Raw genomic sequence first — 10206 nt, 5'->3', positions numbered from 1 at the left:
CATTATCGTCAGTGATTTAAACCTGAATCTGTGGTTTGTTACTTGGTCTCTTTGGTGTGCATGCAAAGAAAACAACCAAGAGAAAAGGGAACTGTGCTGTGCAGTAAAATTTAAACAGTATGAACCCAGTCGATACCAAACTCAGTCATATTACAGAAATCCAAACAGGAATTGGCAATGATCCCACAGTGGAATCAAACTAAGGAGCAGAGTCAGAGAACCACAAGGCCACACAATTTAAAGTTTACTACATCTGACATTAAAGTTCAGGGCCTGTATACACCTCGGACTTCCGCTTCAACTCTGGTTCCTGCCACCTCCAAAAGTTTTCCGATGACTCCTCCATTGTTGGATGTATCACCAGGGACAACGAGGAGGAGTACAGAGGACTGATTGAGAGCTTCATCACATGGTGCAGCAACAACCACCTGAAGCTCAACATCAGCAAGACCAAGGAGCTTGTGGTGGACTACCAGAGGAACAGAAGCCCCCCTGTCCCTGTTTTCATTCAGGGAGGGGAAGTGGAGAGGGTTGAGTCCCACAAGTACCTTGGGGTGCAGATAAACAATAAACTGGACTGGACACACAACACTGATGCCCTCTACAGGAAAGGACAGAGCAGGCTGTTCTTCCTAAGGAGGCTGAGGTCCTTCAATGTGTGCAATAAACTGCTCAAGGCATTCTACCAGTCTGTGGTAGCCAGCGCGCTCTTCTTCGCTGTAGCGTGCTGGGGTGGTGGCATCAGGACTGGAGATGCCAACAAACTTAATAAGCTGGTGAGGAAAGCCAGCTCTGTGGTGGGTCTGGAGCTGGACAGTCTGGAGTCAGTGGGTGAGAGGAGGATGAAGGCCAAACTCGGAGCCATCCTGGACAATCCCTCTCACCCTCTCCATGAGGAACTGTGGCAGCTGGGCAGCTCTTTCAGCCATCAGCTCATTCAACCAAAGAGCAGGACGGAGCGCTTCAGACGCTCATTTGTGCCCACTGCCATCAGACTGTACAACAACAGCGGAGACCACAGTCTGTCAACATGTGCTGACCAGGCCCTCCCCCCATGTGGATATACTGTACATTCTTATTTTTATTCTTATTTCTTATTTTTGTTCTATCTTTATTTTGTTGTATAGTATGTGTATTTATTGTCTGTGTCTGTGTAGTTGAGCTGCTGCAACACTCGAATTTCCCCCATGGGGATCAATAAAGGAATATAATAATAATAGTTGTATCAGTTCCTCATTCTTAGGTACTTGCTGTCAGTTCCCTTTTCCCAATTCATTTTAGCTGAACGTCACAATTCCCTTGATTGGAGTTGATTGGAGGGTTATTCAGATCACCTGTTGTGCAAAATGTGAGGAGTAACTCCTAATTAAGAATTACGAGCAGCTGGGTGCACTTCACCTCTTGGCCAATCAGGTGTGACGACGCCCTTTCTTTAGGGTATTAAGAGAGGTGATCACCGAACACTCAGGATAGTCGACTTCTTCATCGACTTAATACAGAGACCTCATTTCAGCAGATATTGTCAGCCAGAAACTCTGGTCTCTAGTTCCATTAGAGACTTCTCTACTGTCTCAACCTTTCTGATTGAGAAAACCTAACTGGAGTAAACATTAAAGAACACCTTTCCTCTCGGTTAACTGCGTCCGAGCAGACTTTTGTGTTATTAGTGCAAGAGTCTGTGCTAAACTAACAATAACCTGCAAGCTTTCTTTTCTTTTATTCATTTATTTTAATTGAAACCCCCTTTATACACATTACCTCATTATCATAGAGACATTTTCATTGGGAAGACCTTAGTGGGATTGGTTTCTAATTATTTCTGTATTCTGTACCACCACATACTTTTCAATGAACACTCAACCTTCCCTACATTCATCTCATCTCAACTGACTTTCAGTAACAGATAAAAGAGGACATTAGAGAGCTTAGCTTCAATTCAACACATAAATACCAGAGGGAGTCAAGGGAGTGCTGAGACAGCAGTCCTATAGGATGAGGAGGGTCAGAGTGCCATAAATATGGTCCATTGTTTTGCAGTAGAGGCAGAAGATCCATAGGTAGATGTCTCAAAACCTGCCAACATAAAATCTCAACTATCTGCATTACTACACACTTCCATAGGTAGGAGGGAAAGTGGGTGTGGCTTTGCTTTGAAGACCCTTTACACCATGCCAGGTAGCCGCAGGGAGCAGGGAAGTTCATGAACTAGTAGTAGAAGCACATACATCAATACGCAGTGAGCGCTGCAAGTTTCAGGGATGGAAACCAGCATGCCTCAGTATGCTTCATTAAACTTGTTCAGAACATTTTTGAGCATCTGTTTTCCTTCACAGACAAAAGCTTTGTACTCTTGTTACATGAGGACATCTCATGCTGGGGTATCGGACTACATTTGCAATATTTTCTTGTCATAGAGACTTTTCACAACTGTGTTCCCTGGATAGCTGTTTCTCCCAGTTTACAGGCTTTATGCTAGCACAGCTGCTAGTTGGAACCAAGCTTCATACTTTCTATACAGACATGGAGAGTGGTATCAAGATAAGATAAGATAAGATAATCCTTTATTAGTCCCACAGCGGGGAAATTTGCAGGATTACATCAGCAGAGTTGATTTTGCAAACAAACAAATAAGAGATATAGTAGAAACACGATCAAAACAAGTATAAATAAGTAAAAAAGGTTAAAAAACAACAGAAACCAAAATATTATATAAACCGACGAATGATTGTTAAAATTGCACAGTGGATTTCACATATTTATATTGCACTGTGGATATATTGGATTTATATTGTCAGTTTTTTGTTATGGAATGTACATTTGAATCTACGAATTCAACTCTTGAATAAGCACGTTTTCCAAAATATCGAAATATTCCTTTAGACCTGAGGCAGGAATGCCACAGAAAGAAAGAGCCTCAGTTTAATTACATTATAGTTGGGTTTGACCTCAACCAGGTGTCTTCCTGAAGGAAAGACAGGTTTATTTGTGTAGCACCTTTTTAAATAGAGAAGAGACTGAAAGTCATTGCATTTGGCAAAACAAATGAATTAAAACAACATTTCAGAGAGTACGAAGAGAAATTTAAATGGAATTAAATGAAATGAAATGAAATACATATACACAAAAAAGGTGAGATATTTTCATCTGTGGATGTTAGAGGTTTGATCCCTTCCATCAATAACACTTCGATTTACAGATGCCAAACAAGCTGTAGGGGCCCGCCATTAAACCTGAACACTCTGTGCTGATGTTTCATCTCCATCCCCAACACCAACGAACCTCACACTGTTGAAGTCATGTCAAAACCTCTGTCAATCAATCTGAGAAATGAAGAACATGACTCGTTATATATTTTAAGGTCATGTGAGCAAGGCAAGTCAAGAAACCAGCAACATCAGCAACTCATTAGTGTTCAACAAAACAAGCTCCATTTCTGTAATATGTTGTGTGTTGATGAGCCTTGCTGCAGCGGTCTCTACATATTTGTCCGAGCTTCTTTTTAGCTTCACATCATCAAACAAGACTAAGAGTCTGCAGTAGGGTGTGTCACGTGTCAGTCAGGGGGCAAAGCGCCCGTGAATGTGCTTTCTCCTCTCCCGCCTTTCTTTCTCTCTCTACCACCCGTGTTTTCTCTCCAGGTGCCAACAGGGGGATTGGTTTCCACCTGTGCAGGCCAGTCACGCTGCTCTTTGGTTCCCACAGACTTCAAGTCGGCCAATCAGCTGAATGGGGCCCAGAAGAAAAGGAGGAAGCCTGAGGGGTTCACCCTCTTCATTTTGTTCTCTGCCTGCTTGAGCTTTTGATACTGTTGTTGATCATTTGTTAAGGTTTGTGGTATGAGGTTGAGGACAGTAGTTGAGTTTGGGTGCCATTTACATTTTACACATACGTAGTTCATATGTGTCTAGATACCTTAAAGTTTATTGGCAAATGCCACACCTGTCTTTGTTTTGGTGAAGCTATTTTTAGAAAAGCAAGTAAAGCCATTTTGTTTGTTTGTTTTCAGAGGTAGGAGTTAGTCAGGCCTTGTTTGTTGATATTGATTTATATTCCTTTGGCACATCTATTTTGTCCCATTGTTTGAGAACCTTCTTTTTGCACGTACCTCAGTTTTGAATAAATCACCTTTTATTGCTCCTTCTACTCTTGACTCTCATAGTCTTTGGTTGACTTGTTATCGTCACAATGTTTTGCCTGGACTAAAAAAAGGGGATGTAACAGGGACAAAGATAATGTTTGTGTGGCACAATGTTAACTTGACCTGACATTTTTTGTTATATAATGTCTATCTAACTTAAGACGTAAACATTTCAATCCTATATGGTATATTTGTCTGATACTGAAATATAACTCTTGCTAATTTACCACAAAACTCTCGGATTTTTCACTGACTTCATTCAGTTAGTATTTTGTTGTTGCTGCATTTCCTTTTAGTTGAGGTATTTTGCATCATGTTCCATCTAAATCTGCACTGATTGTGACTTTGTGGTATTTTGCAATTTCCCCCGTTTGGCGTACATCTTAGAAGAGGCGGTGACAGCTTAAACTGCACTCTAGCCACATGTTGGCAGTTAAATTGGCATCAGAAACAGCGTCTGTGCAGCAATGGCTTGACTATAGAATCAATTAAAAGCAGGACATCATCTCAATATGGGAGACGTTAGGGTTTAACGCCAGCACATGTGTTTATCACAACAATAGTTCAAACACTCACTAGCCAAGAACAACTAGCTGATAAGAACTCCATCTCCCAAAGGAAACAAGGGTGGTGGGAAAGTTTCACACACACTGTACACACACACACTAGCGACAGACACAGGACACACATGAATGGGATCTTCACGCATACATGGATTGGTAGAGAAGGAACATATTTCTAATCTAGCGTCAAATACTACAGAGCTGATGGGAGCATTACACTGTGGTTACATTTCTGTACTCACTGCTGGTTGATCAAGCTCCAATAAAATCTTCAACATAAGACATCAACAAGTTCTCCTGCAGCTTCTTTAGTCTCCGTTCATCTGCCTGCAAGTTTTTCTTTTCACAGATACTATGTCAACCTTTGTTACATTTTTAAGATGTATGCCTGTTTACCCTTTGGTGTTGCTGAGTATCGCATCACAAGGCTCCAGAGGTCGCTTTGATCTGTACGTAATTTAATAATTACATTTTGCTTAATTCATATTTATTAATTCATTAATAAATTATTATTTTTATATTGTTTTGCTCTTAGAACCAATGATACTGGGTGATTAAGGGTCTAATGTAGGTGTTAAACACATAACCCCCTCCTCTGTCAAGGTACTGACACACACACACACACACACACACACACACACACACACACACACACACACACACACACACACACACACACACACACACACACACACACACACACACACACACACACACATTTAAACTATTTATTTATTCCTGCATGGAGAAGAATGATTCAAGGACAAAGATTTTAAAGGTGCTGTGGAATACAATCACATAATCATGGACCAGCACCAACGTTCAGTCTTTCACAAACACACACTATTTTCTAGATTTAATATATTGTGCCTTTTTTCTTCTCTTCATGACCTCATTATCACTTGAGGCTTGGGCTACATTGTCTTTGCTACACTCATGCCAATAAAGCATATTGAGTTGCATTAACAGCCTTACCACTGTCGTTTATTAGGTGTTTCTGATGAGCACACTTGAGAGCTTAGTTTTTTTATGATGTCTTGGCTGTGCTCAATTAAAACACTTGACATTTCTACTTTTCTAATTATATATTCTAAGAGGGGCCCGGGTTCATTTCCCGGGCTGGACAACCTTCTGTGTGGAGTTTGCATGTTCTCCCCGTGTCAGCGTGGGTTCTCTCCGGGTTCTCCGGCTTCCTCCCACAGTCCAAAGACATGCAGCTTAGGTGCATTGAAGACTCTAAATTGCCCGTAGGTGTGGATGTGAGTGTGAGTGGTTGTTTGTCTCTATATGTCAGCCCTGCGACAGACTGGCGACCTGTCCAGGGTGAACCCTGCCTTCACCCATTGACAGCTGAGATCGGCTCCAGCACCCCTGCGACCCTTAACTGGATAAGCAGGTTATGGAAAATGGATGGAATGGATAATTATATATTCTGGGTTTGAGATGATATAGTAAAGTACATGAATATATTGACAACACACAACACCAGGACTTACTGCTCACTGTTAAATATTTATTTCTCACCACATTGTAAAATCTGTTAATACATAAAAGCATTTCCAAAGGTTGCATTTGCATTGAAAATCAGAACAGAACATTTACTAAATACAATATAAATACAGCAAAAACATTTGGGGAGTTAAAAAAAGAAACCACCTGTTGTATTTTAAAGTGTTTATTTCTGATTTGTGAGTTTTCAATGACTTTTTTTTCAATTGCTAAAAGGTAATATCTTAAACAAGAGGCTTCTTTGTCAAAACTCTTCACACAAAAAACAAAAACATACACAAACTGCTAATATATATATCTTACAATATCCTCTTGCAAAAGCAAACACTTCATTCAAACCAATATAAACTCTGCTCAAATTGTATTTTTGCATCACAACTTTACACATAAACGTCAAATAGCAGTTTGTATGCAGAACTGTTCTGTGTTAAGTATAAAACACTTATCTAGAGTCCTTCAGCATGGACACATCACAGTACAAGGCACAATTACTTTAACTGAAGATGACATTAGCATAGTTGCTGTATTGTACTGTTAACAAAATACACCATGTCGCAATTACAATCCTCTAAATCTCTCTCCAGAATTGGCCTCCTTTGTTGTTAACGCCAAAGAGCAAACCTGCATCATATTTCTAGAGTTCAAGCTCTGATTTCTAAAGGATCTAATTGGTGACATTTGTTGTCACAGGTGCATTCTGGGTGCAGGTGATTGAAAATTGAGTGTGGTATTTCAATGGCAGCGTTAAGCCAAAAAACTCACAAAAGCTTCTAGTTTTAGATGGTCTGACATTGGTAGCCTTTTTTGCAAAAAGTGTTTGTTTTAGAATTTCAAATTTAGTGTAAAGCAGACAATGTGCTTATGGTGCTTTTATTGTATATTCAAGCACTTTTTGTACAATTATGAAAAAAATGAAAATGCTAGGACTTGGTTTTGAAGCTAATTTTTGTAGTTTTTCATTTCTAGGTTGTCCTTGGTTTTGTTTTATTTTACGTACATGTTGTACAACATCAGGGACCAAGTTGCAAATGTTTACTCTAAAATCAATCAATCAACCTGCACTAGAGCCAAAACTGGGGAAAAAAGACAATGACAAGCTTTTTCCTTCAACCACTAATGCTTATAAGAATTATTGTTCATCAAAGTATAATAATTAAGTATAATTAATTCCACACAAAGCTTCAAGGGTTTAAAAATTACTAAACAATATTTTCACAGCTGGTTATTGAATTTCAATGAAATCTGTAAAACGTGGCTTACATTCCTTCACGTTGAGATTCAGTGTACACAGATGTTTTGCTTTGAAGTGCAGCAGGTTTATTTCAACACAGAAGAGTTTTCTGAAGAAAAGTGATTTCTACATCAAATTGTTTTGAACAAATTAGTGTAACTCTGTTTATGTTGGAGGAATTCAGAGCTGTTTTCAGGCATAAAGCCGGAATAAAAGGGGTTAATAAGAGCGGAAGCAAAGCCTGTTGTAGAAATCACTGCTGGCTGCATGATGACCGACCAAATGTTACGGGTTGTTTTTTTCTTATAATTCTGATAATTTCAGCATTCCTCCACAGAAACTAACTTCATTGTCATGCAGCATAGAACCCATCACACTAAAAGCTCATGTTTCCATAAAGCAGCCTGTTTCATGAAATATAACAAATTGTGGAGCACATTCTTGATAAACTCCACAAGTTTAAGAAGCATTGGCAAAGTGTTTATTGTAAATTGTTTCAAATGGACACAGAAAAAGACCACATATGGAAAATAAAATATTTAATGTGTATAAAAATAACAGACATTGTATCGAAGCAGTATGGAGACATTCAGAAGAAATGAGCTGGAGATGTGAGGAGAGGCTGGACAGGTAGAAGCTCTCAGAAAATAACATCCCATGAAGTCTTCAAACTGATCTTTCATTGTACTCGTGCTCTGAGCTACGACTCTTACAGAGCAGATGTAAGTTGATCGGCAGAAAGAAAAGATTGTTTTTGCAAATGTCACACCTGTATTCGAAAAGAAAATATAATATTGTTGCATGCTTTGAGAGTAAACTTCATTTACAGACCCTGAAATCAATTTTTTGTTCTTGCATAAACCTGGACTTTTTCTCTTTTCTGTAAATAATATGAGTAGTTGGCTTGATTGCCTTTATTCATCTGATCCCGTATTCCAATATCATACGAGATAGTCAAAGTAAATTACCACCTCGCCACTCCAGGCATTTCCACATGCTGTATTTTAGAGACATGGAAAAACAAATGGGAAAAAAAATATCCCTTATTAAAAGCAGATCAAAAGCATAACTCAGTGACTGAGCGAATTCAATTTAAACCCCAAAACATGTTCACCTTCATTTGAAAATGAGCACACAACCAGAAGACATCAACCGCTAGTTTACTGACCCTTTTAAAAACCAGCAATGGAGTTGACATGCAAGCTGTTACAGTTTACAACAATAACTTTATGCTGTAATTACATTTTTTTTTCTAATTTGGTCCAGTGATTTTATTTTTTTCCAACCTTTTGTCCAAACAAAAAAAACTTTTCACAAGCATAGGCAAAGTTCATCCTGCTCTCATTAGGCAGTCCTTTCACTTACAAGCTGCATGTGAACATCGTCGGTGCCAGCTGCAGTTCTGTGGGACATTAAACATGAAAGTCACTTCAGCAACACTGCGTTAAGCTATCAACAAGTGGAGGCTCAGCAGCAGCTACAACCACATACAGTCCGTAAAGGGAACAAGTCGGAGACGAAAACAAAAGCCTCAAATAAGCGCTGCAGAACAAGAAAATGGTACCAACACGTTAAATCAGTGTTTTAAGAAGGAAAAAAAAAATAATACAAAAACATTTTCCTAGAAAAATATATTGTTAAATACACAAGACATGCATGTTAGAAATATGTGACGGACCAAAGACAAAACAAGTTATTTCCACAGGCAAAAAGAAAAGTACACGATTAACCCTGTTCTATCAGCATTAAATGGTCTGTTGTTGTTAAAATAAATTCAAGTTTCTTTTGTATCTTTTCAACACTTCATTGTTCAAATGGGCAAATGGTGGAGGACAAAAAGACAAAAAACAGGATTGAATCAAAGTTTGATTGTTTATCAGTTTTCTCCAGCGCAAAAATGATTCGTTGATTAATCGAATGACAGAAAAACAATCAGTAAAAAACACGTTGCTGGTTTGATCTTAAGATTTTGAGGATTTGGTATCAGTTTCATGAAAATAATTGAATTCTGTTAAACCAATGTGTCATTTGGGCTGATAACTCACACTTGAGAGCTCATAGAATATTTTCTATTACTGCATTGATTACATGCAGACCTACTTCTACAAGATATGATTATGTTTAAAATGTGTCCAGAGTACAATTCACATCGAAAGAATGATAATGTGCCTCATTATTGATAAATGTATCTTTTTCCCTTTTACTTGTGTACAACACAGACATTTCTTTGACTGTTTTGGCAGTAAAGTGCTGCCAAAACAGTCAAAGAGAGAATAACTTTAACTCTAAGCCACACAGAGTGCCACATTTCAAACAAATTCTCTAAAACCATTGAGAACAACAGCTGGAGTGCTGCTGGTTCAAAAAACAAAAAAAGAACAATGTGTTTGTTGGTTGCTGTGATTGTCTGAACTAATTCAAGGATGATGGGGGTAATATGTTATCCTGTCTGATTCCTCTCCGCGGTTCCTCCATCATTTATCTACATAAGCCACTACAGATATGTTGCGATGCTCTCAACACGACAGCACAAATCTGATGCACACTGTACCAACACGATTCACAATCACAGGGAAATACAACTCTACACCACAATCATGTGCCATCAGGTTTCCAAACTGAATGCATGCAGTCTGCTCGCCTTAAGTCACTCAAAAGTAAAAGGATATGTTGACGAAACACGTACACAGAAAACAATATATATATGTATATATATATATATATATATATATATATATATATATATAATTTTCTCCATTTTTAAA

The sequence above is a fragment of the Anoplopoma fimbria genome, chromosome 1, assembly GCF_027596085.1.
Source record: "Anoplopoma fimbria isolate UVic2021 breed Golden Eagle Sablefish chromosome 1, Afim_UVic_2022, whole genome shotgun sequence".
NCBI lineage: Eukaryota > Metazoa > Chordata > Actinopteri > Perciformes > Anoplopomatidae > Anoplopoma > Anoplopoma fimbria.
The sequence above is the reverse complement of the archived record's forward strand: the minus strand, read 5'-3'. Positions refer to the sequence as shown.